This window comes from Elephas maximus, chromosome 2, assembly GCF_024166365.1.
Source record: "Elephas maximus indicus isolate mEleMax1 chromosome 2, mEleMax1 primary haplotype, whole genome shotgun sequence".
In the NCBI taxonomy this organism is placed as follows: Eukaryota; Metazoa; Chordata; class Mammalia; order Proboscidea; family Elephantidae; genus Elephas; species Elephas maximus.
Window position 1 is genome coordinate 36,247,262 of NC_064820.1, and position 26,229 is coordinate 36,273,490.

The window sequence follows — 26,229 nt, forward strand, 5'->3', positions numbered from 1 at the left end:
GTGCCTGGCTCCATCATGTCTGCATCTCTTATGTAGAAAATCATTACTCTCAGTTAATAACATTTTGGCATGTTTAAGATTTTTGTGGCTTAGTTCCTTCCTATTAAAAAAAAATTTTTTTTTTCTATTAGGAATAACTTATTTGTTGCTGTAATTATAGCTATTCAAACAGCTATGTGTACCAAAGAGTTTAATTTGGAGGTTATCCTACTTGGGTAACTTTCTGAAAAATTTCAAAACGTTAAGCGGACCTTGAATGTCACCATACACCTCTGTTCTGCAAGTCTTGTATTCTTGCATTAACTCATTTAAAAAAAAGATGGAATCAGCCGTAAGACATTGACAAGCCTGGAGGGTTGGGATTCTGAGTATTTCTGCAAGCCCTGGGAAGCACGGCTGCATGCTACGACATCCTGGGGTTACTCCGCAAGACTAACAGAGATCATGAGGCTATGTAAAATCATGTTTTCTTGGAAGGAGAGAAGGAAAGACGTGTGAATCTGTCTGCTCACACCTGGAGAATGCCTGTTTACGTTGTAAAGCAAAGCCATCGGTATTGTTGTCTCAGGAGACCAGGTCTCTTTTCTATGTATGCATGCTATGCGGGCTAGAACACGAAGCTAGCCAGCTGATAGCGCAACGATGTTCTGTGTCCATAGGAATTGTAATCTCTTGGTTAGTGAAAAAAGAACATCCGAGCGTTGCTGAGAATAGCACAAGATGCGTCTTGATAATATCAAGAAGGGAACAGACGGAGTCGGTCACACAAGTTCTGAGTATGTCTTAACCCCCTGAAAAATAAGAAAGAAAAAGCAAGGAAAGCCTGGGGCTGAGGGAGTATTCCAGGGAGCGAATCGCTCAGGACTTCAAACACAGGGAGTCATTCTGTCAAGGGGAGGGGGCGGGCGGGGGCAGGCACTGGGCCTCTTTAACAAAGTCCTCCTCTCTTTGCTCCCTCCCACTTCATTCACTTGCAAATCAGTGTGTGCCCACAAGAGCCAGCTCTCCGGAGCCCGTAACCTTCCCATCCCGAGAGCTGCAATTGCAGCCGCGGCAGCAGGAACAGCGGACCCGGCGACCACGGCGGCAGTGGCGGAGGCGCGAGCAGCCTGGGCGGGTCGCAGGGGCTCCCGGGCGCAGAAAGGCGAGCAGAGGTGGGTTCGGTCTCTGTGGGCGCCGGTGGCGGGTGTGCATGCCTTTTTGTTCTCAGTCCGAGCGTTAATGGAAGCCAATCAGAGCGAGAGCCCTCTGCGCCGGGTGGGTGCCGCGCGCCCGACTTAGGAGGGATGCTCAGCCGACGAGCCCGGGCCGGGCGGGCGCGCTGGGGGCGCTGCTGCCGCTGCCCACGGCGGGCGCTGTTTCCCGGGAAGCCCAGGCGCCGCTCCACTGCCTCCGGTAAGACCGACCCCGCGGGGCTGGGTAGGGGACGGGTCCCGGGGCCGCCGAGCAGGAGCCCGCTACATTCCTCGGTGCCGCCGGAGCTCCGGCATTTGCAAAGTTGCTGTCAGTTACCAAGGGCGCTGGTGCGTGCAGGACCACAGGAGCCGTTTGGGGCTGGATTCCTCCCCACCTGCCCGTATCACATGAGTCTGTGCCTTGATTTTTTTTGGCTGAGTTACATTCCTTGGCTTTACAGGGAAAGTGGAAAATCGGGTAGCTTGAAAACTCTTGCATGCACCCAAAAAAGAAAACTTAAGCCAAAGAAATGGTTTGGCCCAGAGAAGGAGCTAAAGAGAACTGTTAGCTTGCACATTTGGGGCAACGCCCGCCGGCTCATGTAGGACAGAATTGCTTAGGTTGCAAGGAAACTCCAACATTGGGCTCCGAAAATGGAGCACACTGTTCAGGGAAAAGTCATATCGGAGCCGCAGCCCGCTCGCGCTCTTCCACTGCTGGCACGAATCTGGGGGATGTCACCGCCCGCGGACGGCTGGAGGGCAGACCCAGTGCGCCTGGGTTTAAGTGTCGGACGAAGGAAAGGTGGAGCCCCCAATGCGCTAATCCCGGAATTCAATCAAAGGGGACTTGGCAATGTTGTGTTCTGCAGCATTGGTAGAGCTGGGTTTACTTCTTCTATAGTTAGGTGTTCTTCAGCCCAGAGTTACCAGAGGAGGTGGGAGATGCTGGCGAGGTCAGCGCGGGCTGAGAAGTGTTGTCATTGCTGCAAGAAAATCCATATTTTATGGGGAGTTAAAGGCAGGTCTCTGTCAGTGCCAGGGGCTTTTCTCTTGAGTTAACTACTGAGAACTTTCAAGAACCAAGAAGTTAAATCATCTGGATAGCAAGAAGTCTCCTTCTCTCTCTCTTTTTTTTTTTGGGGGGGGGGGGTGAAGTGCTGTTAATTGTGATAGTCACATATAGAGGCGCGTGCGAATGCTAAGGCTAAATCCCACAACCAGGCCAAGCTGCACTGTCACTTACCGAAGCACAGAATGTGGGAAAGAAGAGTCTTTTCACGCCAGAATGTTGCTGGCGTGGCTGGTGTGCACGGAGATGGCTGCCCTGCAGGGGTGCACATGTACAGGATGGGCTTTCGGGGTGTTATTACACAGAGAGTGCAGAACGCCTCTGTGTGTTGGAAAAGGCACGTGGGGACAGACCTAGTTAATACATAGTTCTCCTGAGAATTAATAACAGATACGCTTCCATAAATTGTGGCTGCCAGTTGCTTATTCCATTTCTTTTCTTGCTAATGACTTTACCTGAAAAAGAAAACCCTTCGGCTTTTACTTTGGGAGGAAAAAAAAATCTCTTCCACTTTAGCTTTGTGTAATAACACTTATGTGGCTCTGGGCTTGCTAGGTTAGAGACCTGGACAACAAGTTGTATGAAGAAAGGGAATATGATCAAGCAGATGTCTTCATTATGTCATAAGTAGGAGGGTGAAGTTTATGCCAGAGGCCACATTTTCAATCCAAAGCTCAGAAACTTCAAAGAAATCCAAAAATGTACTGGGAAATAAAAGCACACAGGATTGTATCTTGTCCCCCCTTGCCCTTTGTGGGATGCTGATTAAGAAGGTATTGGGGGACATGAAAAGGCAGATCTTTTGCCACCTGTTTTGATGGTTTGTGCCATGCTTTGGAAGCAGAGGACGTAAGTAATTTCTTCAGAAAAATGTAAGATGAAGCAGTACATCTTTAAAGGAAAATGGCAAGGGTTCAGTTTTACCGTACTTCTCCACGATTCTCTTTTGCCGCCATTGTAAGGAAGTAACAAGTTGGTGTCTCTATAGGGACTTTTCCTTTCAACCTAGGTTTTACACCAGTTTATGGCAATTACATTTCTCAGTGTTAACTCTGCCAAGATAATATACAGACACAAAATCATTTTCTACCCAAGTTGCCCACTATCCGAACCGTGTACCTTCCTTCCTCCACCCACCACTTCTATCAAGTTACAACTTACTCTCAGGCCTGCTTCCTTTTTTAAGAAAAAAAATTTATCTTACAAAATACTGCTCCGAGATGCTTGAAACAGCTAACATTTCTGCAAATCACAACTACGGGCACAGAGCATCAAATGACAGTTCTTCAGTGCAAACGTACCAATAAGCTGGAACAACAAGTTCTAAATATCTAATTAGGGCTGAGTGAGTGACTGTGCCACACAGTGATTAAAAAAGAGAGAAAATGTGAACAAACATTCTGAATAAAAACACATATCTTCCTAAGGCAGTGAAATGTACAGTCCCTCCTTCTGGCCTCTAGTTGCTTTGCAATCGTGAATGTTCACTTACTAAGACTGCATCCTTTGAACTCTCTAAACTTTTTTTAGTTGGAAGGGACCTCTAGTGGGTCACTCCATGCATTTCTTCCTGTAGTTCAGTCGCATCTTGGAGTTTGTTATCTAAGATAATACGTGCTTAACAGGTTTTTCTCTATCGACAAGTCAGTGTTCTCCAAGCACTGTCTTGACATTGGTGCCAGGTCAATATCATTATCATTGTTATCTTTTCTGCGGCTCTTGTATTTTAGGAATTTGAGAGCGTTTGCATGGTTTTCTGGGTGTCTACACTTTTGGTAACTTTTCTATAATTCCCAATAAAAGCAATGGTCAATTAATGAAGAATTCACCACCATTTTAAAGTAAGATTTTCTTATTTCTGACCTTGCCAAGAGTGTACCTCCTTAACTCTGATTTACTCAATAACGTGATAACATTATAGTTATGACTCAAAAAGTTCCACATGAAAAACCCCCAACACTGAAGAAATATTTGTAGAAAAAATGTAATTATCCTTTCAAAGATACATGGACTTTCCAGAAGTTCCTATGCACGTTAAAAAAAAAAAAAAAAAAAAGCATACATTAAAAACCCAAAAGATGTATAGATGCATGTGTCCCCCTTATTCTGTGAGTTTTTTTCTTTCTCTCTTTGATGTATCACAACACATTTTAGGTAACTTATTCCTTAGAAAACTCTGCCTGGAACTTGGCGTAAGATAAGTTCTGCGTGGTGAATCAGCCTCTTCTGCTGACAGTTGCCAGGTTTCAACGTCCAATTTAAAAATCTCTTCCAAAGTTTGAAATGTGTTCCAAATGAGATAACATCCAGCAGAAGCCAGTTGCCTTGTGCCACTTGCTTAGTCACGGCAGCACATTCTTTGGGGCCCATCAGAATTAGGGTCTCGCTTATGAGAATAATGAGCAGTGACTCAGTCTGAATTGCATTTTCTCGCAGTGTTTGCAGCCTAGGGGGTGTCTACTGAGCTGACTTTATTTGCCTCACAAAAAGGCAAAAACGTAGATAATCAATCCTTCTCAGCTTTAAATTTTTCCTGAAGAATGATTCTAAATACGAAGACTGGATAACACTATGCGAACGAGGAAATTGCTGAAAGAAGAAAGTTAGAACTTTTTCTCTCTCTCTCTCTTTCTCTCTCACCCACCCACACCCACACCCACCCACCCACACACACACAGATACCCCAAGGGAATATCCCCAGTTGTCTTGTCTGTGCCACTGGTCCAATAATATTAGCAAAGATATATAGAAACGGAGGGCTTGGGTTGGTTTGCTTTTCTTTTCCTTCTTTAATTTTCTTCTCTTTTTTTCTCCATTGGGATTTTTTTTTTTCTTTTCTTTTGAAAGCGAATGAGAAGTTGAGGCACTTTCCTGATTCTAAACAGTCATGTATTTTGGTCGAACTTTCCCCTTACGAAGATGGCATCCATTTTTTAAACTTCCTAGTCCTAAAGAGAGCTCCCTTTTCCAGGGCAGTCATATGGAGAATTTCAGGTTCTGTCTGACTGGTTATTGCCTTTGGTTCAAATGTGGATAGCCTTCGTAAGCCTATCGCCCGCAAAGAAGGAAGGCAAAAGGTAAGAGGGGAAAGTACAAATAACTCTTCCAAAGTGTGGTGCACCTTCATTTACTACAAAACCAAAATAGAACCAAGTTCTTTAAGCCAAAATGGCTGAGTGAGAAGGGGCCAGTTACAACCATTAGTCTAGATGGTCAAGGCTGAATACCTAGGCTTGGTTTGAACTCTCTGGGGAAATTCCAGTTCCTCCACCAGAGGAAACTTGCTGAAGGATGGATGCTCTGAGCGCACTTCCATAAATGTAGAGTAGACGCATATGCTGAGGGTGCTGTGTACTTCATCCCTGCAGATTTAGAGATCATTCCACCTTGTTTCATTTGTTTAATGTCTTAACACGGACTCTGTTGGATGCTCATTTCCTGTATTCATCACGTCACCTTGCTGAGCTTTGTAAGAAGAGTTTAATTAAAGCCAGAAAGTAACTTTTAAATTTGATTTGAGCATAAATGGGCAGCATGGGTCCCAGGCTATCTTGTGAAGGAGAACAGCTTATGAAGAAGATAACATAAAGTTAGTCACCATAGGGTGTGGCATGTCCTAGCTCTGTCATTTGAAAGAGCATTATGCTTTTCTCTTTGGATCATTTCCTAAATTGGTAGGTCTGGCCAAAAGATGGTCAAGAGACCTAATAAGTTATAAAAATGGAAAATAGTAAGAACAAATTAAATTGAAGAGATGTACAAGTAAGTTTGTCACCACTCATCTGTCAGTCTGTAGCGGTGGCTTGCATGCAGAAGGTCAGCAGAAAAGAGGAAGACCCTCAACAAGATGGATTAACACAGTGGCTGCAACAATAAGCTCAAACATAATAAGGATTGTGAGGATGGAGCAGGACTGTGCAGTGTTGTGTTTTGGTGTACATAGGGTCACTATGAGTCGAAACCGACTCAATGGTACACAACAACAACACAGTAAGTAAATGAAAAGAGATGAGGTGGTGAGTTTTTTACATACAAGGGAAATGTAAGAATAGAAATAGAACCAAAATTGTCATTTTTACACAATATGAATTTTCCTCTTTGTAAATAATGCTATTATAAATATAATAAAAATATTATAAATATAAGTTTATCAACATTATTACATCAACATGTTTATAAACACTATTTTTTTCTACCACGAAATGCAAATTTCATAAATGATCCTTAAAAAATCACCACCTAAAAGAGATGATTTCCGATGGATTGTAATTTAACCAGAGAAGTATGGTTTCTCAAAAGTGGTCTGCAATCTCATCAGAATTAGGGCCTTGAAGGCTATCAACTCTTTTCCTGCTGATATCTTCATTGTCCTGCATACTAAATAGATAGACTGTGTGTCCTTATGAAGCCTGCAACTCAAAGTATACAATACTGATACCAACCAATCATCTGTTTGGATCCTACATGTGGCATAATCTGATGAAAGGCAAATAGCAAGACAGCCCTTACCTACCCCTACCAACCCATCACCATACACACATCCCTAATAACAAATATGTATTTAGCCACGTAAAAAATACTGACCAATAGGCTCAGGGATTTTATAAATCCAAATAATAATGATGATAATTGTAATAATAATAAACTGACCTTTACTGAGATTTCTGCATGTCACACACTGTTCTTAATATTTTACACGGATTTTCACAGTAATAATTACACAATAAGTCAAAAGGAGCATGTTATGCTTGTATCCTCTTTATTTAGTCCTTTTTTTAAATTTGAAATTGGTTTGAATTTCTAGGGAATCTTTATCTGAGCAAAGTCCCTCATAAATGTGCTGTTAACAAATACGTGTGAAGTCTTAGAAGTCAAAGTGTGACTCTTTTTGAGGAATGCGGAGTAGCAGAGGGTATAAAGCAATGAAGATTTTAAGGCTGAGGAATAACCTAACTTACTAGGTTATTCATTTTGGAAAAAAAAGTTGCAAGCATGAGTTAGAGTTTACAATTGTTGTAAAAAAAGATTGTGTGGCCCATTTACCTGATCATAACGCTGGTAATTTACATAAGAGAATAAACTATCTTCTCCTGCCTTCAGATCCTCGTGTTGGAGGTGGTACTTCAGAAAGGTATCTAAAAATGACAGCTACTCATGTCACTGACATCGGGCCATCCCAACCTCACAGCACCCTTCCAACACGTCAGTCCTTTCTTAATACATTAGCATAGTCACTTGTTGTTGCTTGCTGCTGTCCAGTCAATTCCTATTCATGCCAATCCATGTGCGCAGAGTAGAAACGCTCCATAGAGTTTTCAAGGCTGTGACCTTTCAGAAGGGAGGCACCTCTGGATGGGTTCAAACTGCCAACCTTTAGGCTAGCAGTCAAGCGTTTAACCGTCTACACCTCCCACGCATTCCTGCATATTCACCAGGTACATAGTATTTGGGGCTGTGGGTAGAGGTGAGTAAGATTGTGTTTATTCCCTTCCCTATCTAATAAGCAAAAAGAATTGTTTCCTTCTTTCATGACCATATCTTTTTTTTTTAACTTCATTGACATCATGATTCTAAATGATTTCTTTACCAATTTCAACATTGTCCAAAAAAGGAAACCCACTTAGCAATACTGTATTACGATACATGGTTGACATTGATGAGCCATTTTCATTTTCTCTTGCCATCACTTAAAAAGTCGTGTAGTTAATCTAGCCTTCAAGGGCAGCTTGTAAATTGTAAATATAATCAGAGAAGGTGAAACACAGAAAGGATCTTAGAGATGATTTAAGCCAACTCATTTTACATTTGAGACAACTGACAACCAGAGAGATGAAATGACTTGTCTATGGATATACTAAATTTATTTTGTCCTTTTATCTCTGTCTTCGTAGCTTGACTTTTATTTGTTGAGTGTCATTGCTTTTTATCATCCCCATTTAATTCTGGCATTAAAAATTAAAGAGGCAATTTAAATCTACAATATTTTTTTTTATAAGTATCCTATAAAGGGGTGAACCTTGAAGCTTATAGCGAAAATAAAAATTTAGGGGTCTCTAGGAATTGCATGTGTCCATAGCATTTTGTGTAGCTCATATTGCAAAGGAGAATCAAAAATTGCCTTTGAAGTTTTGACCACCACTTAGAAGGCACATGATCAAGTTTGGGATTTTATTTGCAAGTTATTTGTAAAGGCTTGATGGCAGTTTTGAGTACCAGTACAAGTTGCCATCGCATCAGCTCCTACTCACGGCAACCCCATGTGTGTCAGAATAGAACTGAGCTCCATGGATTATCAGTGGCTGGTTTTTCAGAAGTCAGTCTCCAGGCCTTTCTTCTGAGTTGCCTCTGGGCAGACTCCAACAGCCAAGGTTTTGGTTACCATCCAAGTGCATTGATTGTTTGCACCACCCAGGGGCTCCAGTTTTAAGTAAACTTTATCTAAATCAGTGATTCCCCAGGCTACCCAAAGTCAAGTGCCTATCTTTGAAAAAAAGTTTATTGGTCAGTGGTCAGATATAAAAAATAAGGACAACCTATTGAGTTTTTCATAAATCTTTATTCAATATAAAGAACAAAGACCTTCCCACTTCTTTGGAGTTAAAATTTCAATTATTTCATGAAAATATACATACAGATTATGTAGTGAGTTTTTTCTTCTTTTTTCTTGGCAAAATAAAAACCTGGCAACCAACCCAATGTTAACCCTCCCCCCTCTTTTTTTTTTTAAACTGTTAATGTTCCATGAAATCCAAAGTCTAGGGACCACTGGGCTAGATAATGAATAACATCATGTTGAAAAATGACTGACCTAGTTCTCTTCCTTCTTATTTAGATGACCAAGGAGTAAAGGGGAGTGATAATGATATGTAACACAGCCAAAAAGACAACCTAACCAAAAACCATTCCATCAAAAGTATCCTTTGGCCCCTTAATTAAAACTTACAGAGATTAATACTAATCTTTGGACAACTAATACAATCTTTGGCTTTATTCACAGGTCCTCTGAAAGTGTGCTTTGCCAATTTCATGGCAAGATTATGTCATAAACAATGAATTTGCCTACTTGATTACATAGTGGATTATTCAGTGGAAAATAAAGACTTAAATTTATAGCTAATGATGAATTAGAGCAAATTCACCTGAACATATCCACATAAAATATAAGAGGGGTGCCTACTTTTCTAAAAGTGAACTTTATACAATTGTAGGCAACAAGAATTTTTTAAGGTTCCGATTTGTATTTTAAGGTATGCATTTTTACATCAAAAAACAATTGTCTTCTAGCTTATACTATAGATTTTACTCACAAAAATGAGTTTATCTTTTCATTGCAAAGCTTAAACTTCTTTTTTTAGGATTAAAAAAGAGCTTTTCATTAATCTATCATCCATTTTTTATAAAAATGTTTGAAACTGCTCAATTTCACATTGAACTAAGATATTCTAAACCCTCCTTAGCAACAGGTTCTAATTTAACTCTGATCAAAATGGTGTGGTCAGACTAAGTAATCACCAATGCTAAATGTTAAAATCCACCACGACTGCCATATAACTGCTGAATCCTAATTTGAACCAAATCATGCTACTGTATCTCAGCAATTATTCTCCTATTAAACTACTTATATAAAAGTATCTAGTTGGGATTTTGTCAGTGTTTCATAAAGAATTACTTTTACGAGGGAGGCCTTCTGACAAATAACAGTACCACAGTTTCGTTCTCGTCCTGACTCACAACTACTTTTTTTATCAAAAAGATTTTTGGGACAGTTCCTGAATAAGACAGTGAAATGAAGGGGTTACTTACTGTGTAGTGTCCTCAGGAGATGAAAAACAAGCAAAAAAACCCATTGCCATCAAGCCAACTCATCCCATAGAGTTTCCAAGGAGCTCCTGGTGGATTTGAACTGCCAACCTTTACTGTTAACAGCTGTAGCACTTAACCACTATGCCACCAGGGTTTCCAGGAGATGATAGTCCTAAACCTCAAATAGCACCCATGCCCTAACTTTTGTATCAAAGAAAGTCAAAACCAAATCAAGCCAGCTGCTGTCACGTTGATTCTAACTCATGGCAACCCTATGTGTTTCAGAGTAAAATTGCACTTCACAGGATTTTCAATGGTTTGGAAGTAGCAGGGCTTTCTTCTGTGGTGCCTCTAGGTAGCTTTGAACCACCACCTGGTCACTTAAACAGTTGCACTACCCACGAGATAAAAACCATTGAAAAACCCAAGGAGTGCAGTTCTACTCTGAGACACACGGTGTCACCATGAGTCCGAATTGACTCAAGCTCAGCAGGTTAACTATGCATATCTGCAGAAAAACTCAGGCTTCTTAGCAATGGCAATTCTGCATTTGAAACAGAGAGCAGGCAAGTCAAATACTTTGAGTCCCTTTTTTTTTTATTATTTTGTCTCAAGACACTTCTTTTTCTTTCTCAAGTATGCTTTTATTTCTCAGATGCTACATTCCAGAATATCTTTCCAAATAGCATCCTGGTTTTTATTATTATTATTATTATTATTATTATTAAAGACCTTTCTCCCCTGAATTTAAGTGGGTGTGGACTTTGTGTTCTAAAAAAACACAAAGTGATGACCACAGGAGTGGGGAGGACAGTGCAAAATGTCAAGTGACTGTCTGAAAAAACACTTTCTTACCAAGTGGAACACTAAATTGGACAGTTACTTTATTTAAAACATGGAATTAAAAGCTACATCAGAGTAAAATGCTCTCAAGTGACTGAATTTAATGTGATGTAATGAAAGATTTTTATATAAAGGACGAGGACAGAGACAGGGGAAATTATTGAAACTCCAGGCTGGATTAATTAGGCAGTAAAGAACAATAAGTTTGCTTTGCACCCTGGATGTTCTAAACATTAATAGAGCATATGTTTGCTTTCCAATTTGTCGCTAAATTAAAATGGGTTTTTAAATGGTTTCTTTTTTTTCTTCTTTTTTCTATATATGACAATCTTTTCATCATGGCTGGTTAGAGAAACTAATCACAGAAAAACAGGGCCCAGCTGATTGCCCTGTTTTGTAATTAAGAAATATGTACTAATATCCATGACGTGATAAAGGAAGCCTTTAAAGCAAGGAGTGCGATTTGGCTGCGTGTTAAACTCAAGAATCCAACTGCAAAGAAGCAGCCACGAGGTTTTGACTGCTAAGGAGCTGCTGTGCTTGTCAAATACTTTCCAATTTAGGCTTTACCTGACTGACAAGTGTTCCTAAGAAATGATATTCAGCCAAGACTTTTGGAAAATTCATTATTTGATTTCCCTGCACTGTAAAAGCCCACCTCATACAAATATAAGATCCTTTATGGAATAGATAAATCCTGGTCGGGGAAAGGGAAGAGGAAATGGTTTTAAAATATCAATTCCCCATCTCAAGATTACAGTTTTCAGATGAAGGCATCATTAGCAAATATAAGCACACTGTGAAGGCTCCATAAATGCGTATTGGGTGAAATTCTTTCCATACGAGCTGCAAACGGTTCTCTTACATAAATATTTTTCCAACTTATTTCTTTGTCAAACTCATTCATGTCAGTGAAAATGTGACCTTTCTATCCCATGCTAATAACTGAAATTTTAATAATTCAGACTCCTTTAAAAGGAGCCTATTTCAAAGGAGACCCGACCAATGGTGTCCTGACAGCCAGAGGGTCTAAGCATGTTACAGGGCTGCCCAGCTTTCAGAATCGGGCTCCCAGGCCTCTCCTTCCTGCAGGGGGACTTTTGATTAAACTTGGTATTAAACAACGTTGCCTGGAGCCTGACTAACAATTTATGCATTCTGAAGCAGATTAGCAGAAGTCTGTCATTTTGATTTTTTAATTCTTGACTTATGTGGGGAAACAGGATGTACCTCTGACTTTATGTTTTCAATATACTTTACTTTTCAGAATTCAAACCTAAAGTAAACATTATTCTTTCCAAGATCTTTGTTTTCTTTTATGGCTGTAGAGTCTATGTGTGGTACTATATGTTTTCTATGATAAATAAAGCAGTCGCTTTTTTTGTTGAGTGACTCTTTGCACCTCTCATTCAAATAATGCTCTCTGTTCTTTTTAAAATACTTTGAATTTAGCTACTTAAAGAACAAAAATAAGAAAGAGGAAAAAGAAAACTGTACGTAGAATCATAGTAAAAGCTAACAAGTAGAAAGAACTTACAATTTATCAGGCACTGTTCTAAGTGATTTATATGAATTTAATGTTCACACCTGTTTCTTCTCATTTTAAGTCATGCCACATCAGCAAATGAAGGTCGCGAAAGCTTTACTCCACCCATATCATTAAGGTCGACTCTACTTTGAGGAGGCAGCTCTTCCCCAGTCATCTTTTGAGTGCCTTCCCGCCTGGGGGGCTCACCTTCCAGCACTATATCAGACAATGTTCTGCTGCTATTCATGAGGTTTTCACTGGCTAATGCTTTTCGGAAGTAAACTGCCAGTCCTTCTTCCTAGTCTGTCTTGGTCTGGAAGCTCAGCTGAAATCTGTCATCCATGGGTGACCCTGCTGGTATCTGAATACCAGTGGCATAGCTACCACCATCACAGCAATGCGGGGAATGACAACTCGAAGAGGTATGGTGTTGTATTCATCATCAAAAAGAATGTTTCAAGATCTATCCTGAGGTACAATGCTGTCAGTGATAGGACAATATCCATACGCCTACAAGGAAGACCAGTTAATACGAATATTATTCAAATTTACGCACCAACCACTAGGTCCAAAGATGAAGAAATGGAAGATTTTTATCAGCTTTTGCAGTCTCAAATTGATGGAACATGAAATCAAGATGCATTGATAATTACTGGCAATTGGAATGCAAAAGTTGGAAACAAAGAAGAAGGATGAGTAGTTGGAAAATATGGCCTTGGTGATAGAAACAATGCTGGAGACTGAATGACAGAATTTTGCAAGACCAATGACTTCTTCATTGCAAATACCTTCTTTCACCAACATAAACAGCAACTATACCCATGGACCTCACCAGATGGAACACACAGAAATCAAATTGACCACATCTGTGGAAAGAGACGATGGAAAAGCTCAATATCATCAGTCAGAACAAGGCCGGGGTGACTGTGGAACAGACCATCAATTGCTCATATGCAAGTTCAAGCTGAAACTGAAGAAAATCAGAGCAAGTCCATGAGAGCCAAAATATGACCTTGAGTATATCCCACCTGAATTTAGAGACCCTCTGAAGAATAGATTTGACACACTGAACGCTAGTGACTGCAGACCAGATGAGTTGTGGGATGACATCAAGGACATCATCATCCGTGAAGAAAGCAAGAGGTGACAGGAAAGAAAGAAAAGACCAAGATGGATGTCAGAGGAGACTCTGAAACTTGCTCTTGAGAGTCGAGCAGCTAAAGCAAAAGGAAGAATTGACGAAGTAAAAGAACTGAACAGAAGATTTCAAAGGGCCTCTCGAGTAGACAAAGTAAAGTATTATAATGACATGTGCAAAGAGCTGGAGATGGAAAACCAAAAAGGAAGAACACGCTCGGCATTTCTCAAGCTGAAAGAACTGAAGAAAAAATTCAAGCCTCGAGTTGCAATAGTGAAGGATCCCATGGAGAAAATATTAAATGACACAGGAAGCATCAAAAGAAGATGGAAGGAATACACAGAGTCATTATACCAAAAAGAATTAGTCGATATTCAACCATTTCAAGAGGTGGCATATGATCAGGAACCAATGGTACTGAAGGAAGAAGTCCAAGCTGCTCTGAAGGCATTGGCGAAAAACAAGCCTCCAGGAATTGATGGAATATCAATTGAGATGTTTCAACAAACAGATGCAGTGCTGGAGGTGCTCACTCGTCTATGCCAAGAAATATGGAAGGCAGCTTTTGGCCAACTAACTGGAAGAGATCCATATTTATACCTATTCCCAAGAAAGGTGATCCAACTGAATGTGGAAATTATAGAACAATATCATTAATATCACACGCAAGCAAAATTTTGCTGAAGATCGTTCAAAAACGGCTGCAGCAGGATATCGACAGGGAACTGCCAGAAATTCAGGCCGCTTTCGGAAGAGGACGTGAACCAGGGATATCATTGCTGGTGTCAGATGGATCCTGGCTGAAAGTAGAGAATACCAGAAGGATGTTTACCTGTGTTTTATTGACTATGCAAAGGCATTCGACTGTGTGGATCATAACAAACTATGGATAACACTGCAAAGAATGGGAATTCCAGAACACTTCATTGTGCTCATGAGGAACCTTTACATAGGTCAAGAGGCAGTTGTTCGGAAAGAACAAGGGGATACTGATTGGTTTAAAGTCAGGAAAGGTGTGAGTCAGGGTTGTATTCCTTCACCATACCTATTTAATCTGTATGCTGAACAAATAATCCGAGAAGCTGGACTATATGAAGAAGAATGGGGAATCAGGATTGGAGGAAGACTCATTAACAACCTGTGTTATGCAGATGACACAACCTTGCTTGCTGAAAGTGAAGAGGACTTGAAGCACTTACTAATGAAGATCAAAGACCACAGCCCTCAGTATGGATTACACCTCAACATAAAGAAAACAAAAATCCTTACAACTGGACCAGTGAGCAACATCATGATAAACGGAGAAAAGATTGAAGTTGTCCAGGATTTCATTTGACTTGGATCCACAATCAACAGCCATGGAAACAGCAGTCAAGAAATCAAAAGATGCATTGCATTGAGCAAATCTGCTGCAAAGGACCTCCTCAAAGTGTTGAAGAGCAAAGATGTCACCCCGAAGACTAAGGTGCATCTGACCCAAGCCATGGTATTTTCAATTACATCATATGCATGTGAAAGCTGGACAATGAATAAGGAAGACCGAAGAAGAATTGACGCCTTTGAATTGTGGTGTTGGCGAAGAATATTGAATATACCATGGACTGCCAAAAGAACGAACAAATCTGTCTTGGAAGAAGTGCGGCCAGAATGCTCCTTAGAGGCAAGGATGGTGAGACTGGGTCTTACATACTTTGGACATGTTGTCAGGAGGGATCAGTCCCTGGAGAAGGACATCATGCTTGGCAGAGTACAGGGTCAGCGGAAAAAAGGAAGGCCCTCAACAAGGTGGTGACACAGCAGCACAGCAATGAGTTCAAGCATAACAAAGACTGTAAGGATGGTGCAGGACCGGCCAGTGTTTCATTCTGTTGTACATAGGGTCACTATGAGTCGGAACCGACTCGACGGCACCTAACAACAACAATGTTCACACCATACTATGAAAGAAATACTGCCAATATTCCCAATTTTAAAGATGGAACTGGAGAACACAGCACTTTGCCCAAGGTCACATAGCTGATACTTGTCAGAGCTAAAATTAAATTCTGGTCATCTTGAGAGCTCATATTCTTAATCATTATGCTCTTGTGCCTCTCTATGCTTAATATGTATGCATGCATACATGTAGGTATATATTTAGATGGATAGATGGTAGGTAGATAGATAGATAAATGGGTGGGTGGGTGGACGGACAGACAGATGGATGGATGGATAGATGATAGATTGATAGGTAGATTTGTTGTTGGTATTAGTTGCCATTGAGTCAGTTCTGACTCATGGCGACCTCATGTGTACAGAGTAGTACTGCTCCATAGGATTTTCAAAGCTGAGACCTTTCGGAAGCAGGTCACCAGGCCTGTGTTTCAAGATACCCCCTGATGGGTCTGAACCATCAGCCTTCATGCTAGTGGTCAAGTACTTTTACACCATCCAGGGATGGATGGTTGGATGGATGGGTGGGTGGTGGGTGGGTGGATGGATGGACGGACGGATGGACGGACGGACAGATGGACGGACGGACGGACGGATGGACGGACGGATGGGTGGATGGACAGACAGACGGACAGACAGATAGGAAGGGAGGGAGGGAGGAATGAAGGAGGGAAGGAAGATATGTTTCTCAAATACAAAAAACTTCGAAGATGTAGAGACATATATATGCACATAACTATGTACATATTTCTCAGGACTCAAACATACAGTTAGAAAGAAAGTACATCTTTCCTTTTCATCCCTCCATGAATATATCGGTATATTCCCACAACAAGTTAGAACAATTACTATAGTCCAAAGCAGCAGATATCAGCCTCACAAAGGCTTTTGCTTTAGGCCTGGCTCTTCACTTTAATTTGAGCCAGTCTTGAAATCACTTACAGATCAAAGGGGAACCTGATAAGAGAGTTTGGAAGGTTCAGATTCACCATTCATTAATTTATTCATTCTATGATATTTACTGAGGAGGGCCTCCTGTGCTCAGTGCTGGGGAGGCAGTGGGTGACAAGACACTAGTAATCTGGGCAGAATCGTTAGATTCTTTCCTCAGACTCTGCACAAGATAAATCCATATGGACTAAAGACTTACGGATACAAAATAAAACTGTAACTTGACTAAATACTTTCATGGTGTTTCTTTCACTGTTGTTATTGTTTTTAGGTGCCATCAAGTCCATTTTGACTCATAGCAACCTCATGTGACACAGTGGAACTACCCCCATAGGGTTTTCTAGGCTGTAGTCTCTACAGAAGCAGATCATCAGGTCTTCCTCCTGTGGAGTCACTGGGTGGATTCGAAATGCTAACCTCTCGGTTAGAACTAAGCACTTAACCATTACACCACTAGGGCTCCTTTTTCTTTCACTAATCTCTACAATTCCCCCCAATGAGTTTTCCATAAAGCATAAAGCCATAGATACACTAGTCATTAAATTCAATCCAAAAACCATTTAATGAACATTTTGTTACAAGGCATTGTGTTGGGTACCATGTATAATTCAATGCTTTGACCTCGTTGGTTACAATATGTATTTAATATTGACTATAGCTGTTATAGAAGGAGCCCTGGTGGCAAAGTGGTTAAGAGCTATGGCTGCTAACCAGAAAGTCAGCAGTTCAAATGCACCAGCCGCTCCCTGGAAACCCTATGGGGGCGGTTCTGCTCTGTCCTATAAGGTTGCTATGAGTTGCAATCAACTTGACAGCAGCAGATTTGGTTTTTTGGTTTTTATAGCTGTTAGAAACTGCCGTTTTAGAAAATTAGATGATATTCTTTCATGATGGAATGTTCCAGTCATGAAATAGATTGGGATCCATCCATCATTGCTAAATCTAAAGTTTAATGTATTGACACCAAAACCCAGTATTGATATTTAGCCGATAAGCACCAGTGCAACTGTCCTGGTTGCCTATCTCCAGTGTCCATACTGATTGATTGGTGTCTGGACCATACTACTTAGAAAATATTTTGAGTATCACCAATTCCCTAATTCTAGCTGGTAGGATCAAGAGCTTTGTCTATCCCCTGTGACAATTAAGAGCAAGTGCCTGAGCCTGCCATCCTAGAGATCTATTCGTGATGAATTTCTAACCAGAATGAAGAGCAGTGGGAAAGTTGAAATGGGTTCTTATCATATTAAAGTAAATTAATGGTGCTTAATTTGAGGAATCTGAGGGGAATGTGAAGTCCCTTGCAGCACCAGAATAAGCAGGGGATAAATCCCTGAAGAAGGCATTCAATTCCTATTGAGGGGGGATGGAAGAAGGTCAAGGTTGGATGCAATATCAGGCGTAGCTTTCCTATTAGTGGAGGACAGACATAAATCTTAAGGGAAAGGAAATTATTTTTTGTGGCTAAATAAAAAAGCCGGATTTAGTTGTATTCATTACAGTCTGGTATACAGAAGCATTCATACAGAACAGCCTAAAAAGGAAATATCCTGGATTTGGCAGCTTTGTCTTAAAGGATCAAGATTTTGGCAAAAGCTACTAGTCACTTTCAAGCTCAGCAGGGACTCCTAAGCTTCCCTGTGAGAAACTAGACCACTAAATGGGCCTAGAATCAGGGAAAATAAGCCAAGATATTACCAGAAAAGAGAACAACTTGAAGATAGCCAAGTGAGCCTAATGATCTACCTAGGAGATGAATCTGAAGCAGAGAACAGTATTGTGTACAACGGGTCATGCTGCTGGATGGGATCCAACAGGTTGATTTGCACAGACCTGGCCAGAAGGAGGCAGTGTAATGGATAATGTCAGGCCTTCCAGCCTACAATAAGATGTCTGCAAAGCCCCATATGGAAACGCCTTTCTCCTGGAAACAGAAGAGATTCTGGAATATAATAGTTACTCTTCTCTCTTGGCTTCTGTAACCCCAAATACCTGTTTTGTTATTTTCTGGTCACTCCCCTTTTGGAGGTCTTCCTCCTCCATCTACTTCTTAAAATACTGGGGCTCCCTTCTCTTGTCCCTCTTCTTGCTCCCCTCTGCAGCTCTACTGCAGTCAGCAAGCACGTCTATATCCAGGACTTCACCTCCCACATAATCACCGATAACTCCCAAGTGTGAACCTACAGCCAGCATCTCTGTCTTGAGATGCAGACCCCAAGGTCTCATTGCTTCCTAATCATTTTAAACTGGATGTCCCACAGGCATCTCAACCCCCTAGAGCTGCTCCTCCTCCAGTATCTTCTATCTTAGTGAATAGCACCATGGTCCAGTCAGGTGCTAAGCCATTTTTAACCTCTCTCTCCAATTTTCAACCTCAACTCAGGCTCTTGTCTTCTCCTACCTGGGTTATTGCCACCTAACTGGCTTTGTCCCCTTCTAATCCATTCTGACCACTGTTGCAAGAATAATCTTTCTATAGTACAAATCTGATCAAGATAACCCCCGATGTAAAACCCAAAAAAGGGTTGCTCACACTCCTCAGCTTGGCCCATGAGACTCCTCTTGGTCTGTTCTGTGCCTACCTCAGGGCCATATATACCCAACCTAAGACTTAGCTAAAAATACCAAAACAGTCATAGTTCCCCAACTGTGCTACATGCTTCCCTCTATCTGTAAATCTCCCCTATCATCTTTGTCTGGCCAAACCTTATTGGATCATCAGGAACAGTATCAAGAATCTGTTTCTCCAGGAAACCTTCCCTGACCTCCACTCTCCCACCTTCCTCTGGGCTTAGATTTCTCACTACATAATCCTGTAATAAAAAAACCAAAAACAAACAAACAAACTCATTGCCATCGAGTCAATTCCAACTCATAACCCACCCACTTCCAACTCATAGCGACCCTATAAAACAGAGTAAAACGGCCCCATAGAGTTTCCAAGAAGTTGCTGGTGGATTCGAACTGCCGACTTTTTGGTTAGCAGCTAACCATTAACCACTGCAAGACCAGGGTTCCAACCCTGTAATAGTCTTTTCTTGTCCTTAGTGTGACTGTAAAAATTTTCAAAGCTCTCTCTATGACTGTATAGATATCACCTATCACACTGTAAGCATCTAGAGAACAAGGTCGCTTGGTCTTAGTCTTAACCTCTACGGCTATCAATTGCTTTTGGCAAATGGCAAGAACACATTAAATGTTTGTTAAAAGAAAAAATGGAACATTCATTATGAAACTGTGGACTGCATTTATATGCTTTTACGTTATTCATGTTGGATATTAGTTTTCTATTCCTGTAACCTGATTTCCTTTGAACACATTGTGGTAATATAGTGAAGAAACAAGAAAGTTGGATGTACCCCTACCTAGACCATAGGGGTACATCCAACAGAAGGGTGACAGCTGTAGGAGAACTTTGATGCCTTTGGCAAAAAAACGGGGTTACAGATCCTATAACTGGTAGGACTCAGAGTACTACAGTTTCTTATTTGGAATTTTTTCTTTAGCAAAAAGTTAACATTTCCTTGATTACTTCACTTCCAAGCATAGGATTGTTTACAGTTTTTATTTCTGTGTTGAAGGTAATAGTATATTTTCTCTCTTTGGTGTAGAACAGCATGATAAACTTTAGTTATCTTATGGTATATTACCCATGTGGAGTAGTACATCAAACTGAGTCTTCAAAACTATGTGTGGAGCACCTATAATTTAACATTCTTAGGTGCGTATTTTATTAGCAAAATCATTTTCTCCTAAATTCCTACCCTGGAAGTGTTTTTTTGTTTGTTTGTTCTTGAAGTTCTACTGGAAGTTTAATACCAGATTCTGCATACCTTGTTGTAACCTTGAACATGGCTGCACAAAATAGATTGAATTAAGTTAGACTGATTATGTAGTCCTGTTTTCATTCCTTAAGTGGCAGTCAATGCATGGAATAGGATCTTCATGAATATTACTTGGCAATGAAATACGCAGTTCAGCCCAGCTCTATCTGAGCATGCCAAATGTTTTGTAAGGTTGTGAGATAAAGTAAGAGAGGTTCGGATGATGTTCCTTATACTTCCTCTATTTAATATGATATTCATCAGCCTGAAGCCAACAGTACATAGAGAAATTTGAACTTATTAATCAATAGAAGTTAGTTTTACACAAGCGTATTTCCTAGACTAGAGAAGGTACCGCAGTACCCTCTTGCAAATTTTGCTATGGTAAAAAAAAAAAAAAAATTTTTTTTTAATCTCACCACTCTGGGAAATTGTAAGTTCCAAGGAAAAGGAGTCAAAAATGACTCCCAACATTATTTTTCTGCCTCTGCACCATTCCTATAGGGTCGCTATGAGTCGAATCGACTCTACTGCAACGGGTTTGGTTTTTTGGTCTGGGTTTGCACCATTCCTTGATTCATGCCTTGGAATCTGTAACATCTCCCATAACACAAGTAAGTAATCTAAACTGCGTAGTAGCAGTCCTCTCCTGCACGGCACACCCCCAACTTAAGAATGAGAAGAAAAGAACTAAAGGGTTTCCAGGATTGATTGAACGAGCGGAGGTGAAAGGGAAGCCAATACATAAGCCAACCAACCAGGGAAAGGGGGTGAAGAAAAGTAAGCTGCAATAATTAATATTCAACATCCTAAGGATTATTTTTTGCTCCTTCTCACTAAGTATTTTCAATTTATTAGTTCAGATGTTTTGGGTTATGGATGACCGGAAATCCCATGTCTAACTGGCTTAAGAAAGAAATTATTATTTTACGTAAGAGATAGTCCATAGGAAAACATACTCCCAGTGATCACTAGATCAATGGTGTAATAAAAACTCAGGGTCCTTCTTTCTCTCCATCATGCCATACACAGCATCAGGGTCATTCAACCAGTGATGTCCGTCATGGCTTACAGTGGCTGCCAGTGGCAATTGAGGCTGTGTTCTTCCTCATTCTTGTCTAGCAGGAGAGAAAATCCTCTCTCACAATCAAGGATTAAGAGGAGTACCCTTCAGTCTGATTAAGCCAGCTCAGGTCATGTGACCATTCTCACCACCTTAATTTCTGGGAAATTCCACATGCTAATTGGTTTATCGGAGCCCTGGTGGTGTAGTGGTTAAAAGCTCAGCTGCTGACCAAAAGGTGCAAATCCACTAGCACCCCTTAGAAACGCTATGAGGCAGTTCTAGTCTGTCCTATGGGGTCGTTATGAGTTGGAACCAACTTGACGGCACCTAACAACAACAATTGGTTTATTAGACCAATCAAGATCTATTCTTGGGATCAGCTTCCTTTGAATCACAGGTGCCTTGCTGCCTGTGTCTCTCTGTGCCTGTGTGTCTGTGTGTATATTTGGGGTAAGAAAGATACCTGAACAAAACTGGGATTCTGTTAGGAGGAAAGAAAAGGATAAGAAAGGAACCTTGGGTAGGCAATCAATACTGTCCACTCTAATTTAGCCAGGTAGAATCAGTATTGCTCTAAGTGAAAATGTATCATTTAAGTGAAGGATTTCAGTGGGATTCAGTTTCATAAACTATAGCTTTAGAGTAATAGTAAGACATAACAAGACCAAAACCTACCTATTGTGTCAAGTGAGGGTTCCTGGCAAAATGGGAACTAGCATGATACTTAACTATATGAATGACCCTTGTTCATGTCTTTTATTTTACTCTGTGCTTGAAATGAGTTTTTGTGTTGTTTGTTTTGGGAACAGACTGACTAGAAATACATCAGTGTCCTAAAAGAAATTTTTTTTTTTTAATCTAGGGATTTGAAGCTTAACTAGCTGGAAGGAAAATATAATTTCATTTTGGTCTCATAGTCTCATTTAGAAAATAACCTTAAAAGATTCAAAGGACACCATGCCATGTGAGCACTTTCCTTGCTCTCAGGGGGCTTGGCTTGGGTTTAATTTTTCTAGCATGTTCTAAAGTGTTTTCTTAAGCAACATTTTTGCCTTTAGCTCAGTCCTAATCACTGGAACTTTAAGACACCTTAAAAAGGTATTCTTTAAAAATAGCATCACAAAAAAAAATTCTTTTTTCTTTGTTACTAAAATTATCCTTGGTCCTTCTTTAAGAAAGGTTGTTAGGTTTTTTTGTTTTTTTCTTCTTCTTCTTTTAGGTTTTATTTTAAAGGCAAATAACCTGAAATGCAGATATTTATCTAAATCCAAGTCAAAATAGTTTGAGAAGTAATCGGAAAATATAAAATGAAAAGCCAGTGAAGTCCCCGTCCCTATTATGTGGGTAATTTTAGGCAAAATTGAGATTCCGGGGTTGCTTTTTTTAACAAATGCATTTATGTCAATGTGATGTATGCCACACAACAGGATGTTCCTGAAATGGAATAAAGTTTAAATCTTAATTTTTTTTTCCACCTAATCTTATTTGTATTCTCTTAGAGCTGACCTTGCCACAGTGTGAATTCACCCCTCTCTGTGCCAATGTTACAATGACAAAAATGACTTTTTTTGCCTAGCAATATGGGGGCAGGATTAAGCAACCATGACCATTAAACTTTCATATTTGATTAGGACATTAGTTATAATGTGAAATTTTGAAAAGGGGGACATCTTTATCATTCATCTCTTAAAACTATCCTGCTTTGGTGTGACAAGGGGATTCCCAGGCTGACTGTGCAGGTGCTATGACCTCCCAGTCAGACTGATGACCCTGTTGGATATTTCTCTAAATTCAGTTTCCCCTCATAAAATGAGGATCATGGTAATTTAACTTCATAAGGGTGTTGTGAAGAGTAACTAAGACAATGCTCAAAAGAATTTTAGTGTAGGGCCTATCACATAGCTGTTGTTAGATGCCATCCAATCGATTTCCACCCATAGTGACCCCATAGTTAAAAAAAAAAAAACCAAACCCACTGCTGTCAAGTCGATTTCGACTCATAGCGACCCTATGGGACAGAGTAGAACTGCCCCACAGAGTTTCCAAGGAGAGCCTGGTGGATTTGAACTGCCGATCTTGGGTTAGCAGCCACAGCACTTAACCACTATACCACCAGGGTTTCCACCCCCTGCTGTTATTATCATTATTTGTTACCAAACTTTCAATCAACTTGGTGGGCTTGAGTATTTTTAGCATCCTACAAACTTTTTTTTTTTTTTAATTTCATTAATTGGAATGAGCCACAACATTTTTCATGTCACAAATGTAATGTGCCACTGGGGGCAATATGTCCATAATTCTACTCACGGAAATGTGTTTTGGCTGGCACAGTGAATGTGCCAAATGTAGCTTCAATTCAGATTTTCCTCAGAGCCTCTTCAACACTCTTCCCCAGAAAATCTGCAGCCAAGAGCTGGGCTCCACATTTGAGCTCGCAGAAGTGTGAACCAACAACAGCCAAAATGAAGTAAAAATGTTCGATGTGAATTCTGGTCAGCAGTTTGTTTTCTTGGCCTGTGGGTATTACTCTAACCTGTTTGCCAACCTACCCTTGCCCGAATGGTAATGCTCTGAGGAAAGCAAGAGATCAGGACTGTGGCTTCAGAAGCCCACAGTGCGCAAGTGCACACACGTGTGTGCACACGCACACGCACACACACACACCCAGCACTACTATCAATGACACCTCAAGTAGAATGAGCTACAGTTTTAGACATCAAGTCTATCCTCTGGTTGAATCTGTTTTTCTAGCTCCACTATGTTCCCCTGAATACCTCCCTTTTCTATTCTCATCTCCTATTCTTCCAATAGAGCCCATAGGTGGTGTAAATAGTTAATGCGTTCAGCTGCTAACCAAAAGGTTGGAGGTTTGAGTGCACCCAGAGGCCCCTTGGTAGAAAGGCCTGGTGATCTACTTTTGAAAAATTAGCCATGAAAAATCCCATGGAGCACAATTCTACTCTGACACACATGGGGTCACCATGAGTCAGAATCAACTCCATGACAACTGGTTTATTTTTCCAATTGTCATTCATTCATTTATATATTCATTCATTTGTTCATTCTTATTTTCAACCAGTAGCAAGATTTTTTTTTAGTGATTGAGTGCCTACCATGTGCAAATTATGGCATGTACAAAGATGAACATAATTCATATTTCCCTTATTGACAGCATTAGGTCCCCAGGCAAACTCTCACAAAGGACTGGTAGAGAGCACTTTGAACACATTCTCCTCAAAAATGAAAAAAAAAACAGATGCCAGCTACAGCACTGGCTGGATAATGGATGACGGGAAAGGACATTAGAACCCAAACGAACAACGGAAGCGCAGAGTGAAGCCTGCAATACACCCAGTGGAGCAACCCCCAAGCAGTACACTCTGCAGACATTCAGATGTGGGGCAGGGTATGTTTAACTGCAAGGATGAAAAGGTTAAAATTAAAACCACATCTCCAGGCCACACACAAGGGAGCCAGCAGTTCGTGTCTCCATCCTTTGTGGAAATCGGCCAGGAAACAGAAGTGCTGCTGAGCTCGTGGGTGAGAAGGCACTGGAGGCCAGTGGTGGGCTGGTGGCCTGGTGGGTGAGGGCAAACAACGGACTGGTTTAAGGGAAAGCAGCGGCCCAGCCTGGGTAGTAAACAGCTGCTTAAACAGGTTTACACGGAGTGTGATTGCATGTCTTTTTAACAGCCTCTAAAAGTCTTTTTTAAAGCCTTTTCGGAAGTAGTTTCCTCTTTTCCTGTTGTACTGGCAGTTGGCAGGTGCCTCTGGGAAAGGGGGCTCTGCTTTCTAAAAAGCTCTTAAATAATGTTGGTTAAAATATGACTTTTAAAGCTATTTGCTGAATGGCGCATTGCCTCTTCCTCTCGGCCTCCCCAGCCCCTTTCTTTCTCCCCAGCCCCATCTGATTTGCCAATTACTTCTTCAGAAACCTCGGCTCTGGCTCTCTGACACTTGTGCTGACATAACATCCTGCCCTGGCAGGCAGCTGCCAAATCTCACTGAAAAATGATTGCTAAACGTTTCGGCACCAGCTCACAGGGAGAGTTCCCTCCTCTGCCCGTTGGCGCCATAGAACCCACCACTGCCCCTCATAATTGTGCAGCACCAGTCCTCTATTTCATAACCCTCCACCCCATGGCCTCCATGGGTTCTGGAACAGCATGCTGGGAGAGGGACTATGGCTTACCAGAAGATGCCTTCAGTACCACAAAGGCGCCCTGGCTTTGAAGGGGTTTGTGCCTTAAAAACCCCAGGCAGCAGGCTGGGGCAAAAACCAAACACACTGGGCATTGCTGGTAACTTCCGAAAGAGGTCACAGACACATGCCAAACAATGAAACCATTTTTTTATTGTTGTAAAAATATATATAACACAACATTTGCCAGTTTAACATTTTAAGGTGTACAATTTAGTGATATCAACTACATTAATCATGTTGTACAAACATCACCTATAATCATTGCCAAATTTCCCATCGCCGTATCCAAAAACTCACTGCTTCTTAAACAGTGGCCTGCCCTTACCCCTCCCTCCCACCCATGGTAACCACTAATGAACTTTGGTCTCTATATATTTGCCTGTTCTTGTGATTTCATATAAGCGAGATCATATAATATTCATCATTTTGTTTTTAACGTTTTCTAGGATTAAAACCTACAGGCCATTTTCATAGATCCTAAGGGGAAGAAAACACCATTCACATATTTTTTTAAAGCATGAATTAAGTTTAGTTCTGACACCCAAGAGTAATGGCCCCTGACCTGAGAGCTGACCTCCAGCCAGGGATTTCCGATGAGGCTAACGGTTCAAGCACAGTCAGATCTGTGTCACGTATGGAACATAGGTCACAGGATTACCGCTCCCTGAAGAAAACAAAAATAACCTTTTCAAG

General features: G+C 40.9%; 1 protein-coding gene across 3 annotated transcripts in view; it reads left to right on the forward strand.

Moving 5' to 3' along the window:
- The first annotated feature begins 966 nt into the window (after window positions 1–966).
- The window catches only part of CDH6 (cadherin 6), a 152,320-nt gene continuing 127,057 nt past the window's right edge, over window positions 967–26,229 (forward strand). For 2 of the 3 annotated variants that reach the window (XM_049861640.1, XM_049861659.1), the window contains exon 1: window positions 967–1,154. The gene's annotated coding sequence lies outside the window, so the exon portion shown is untranslated. The other variant, XM_049861650.1, reaches the window with a different exon arrangement.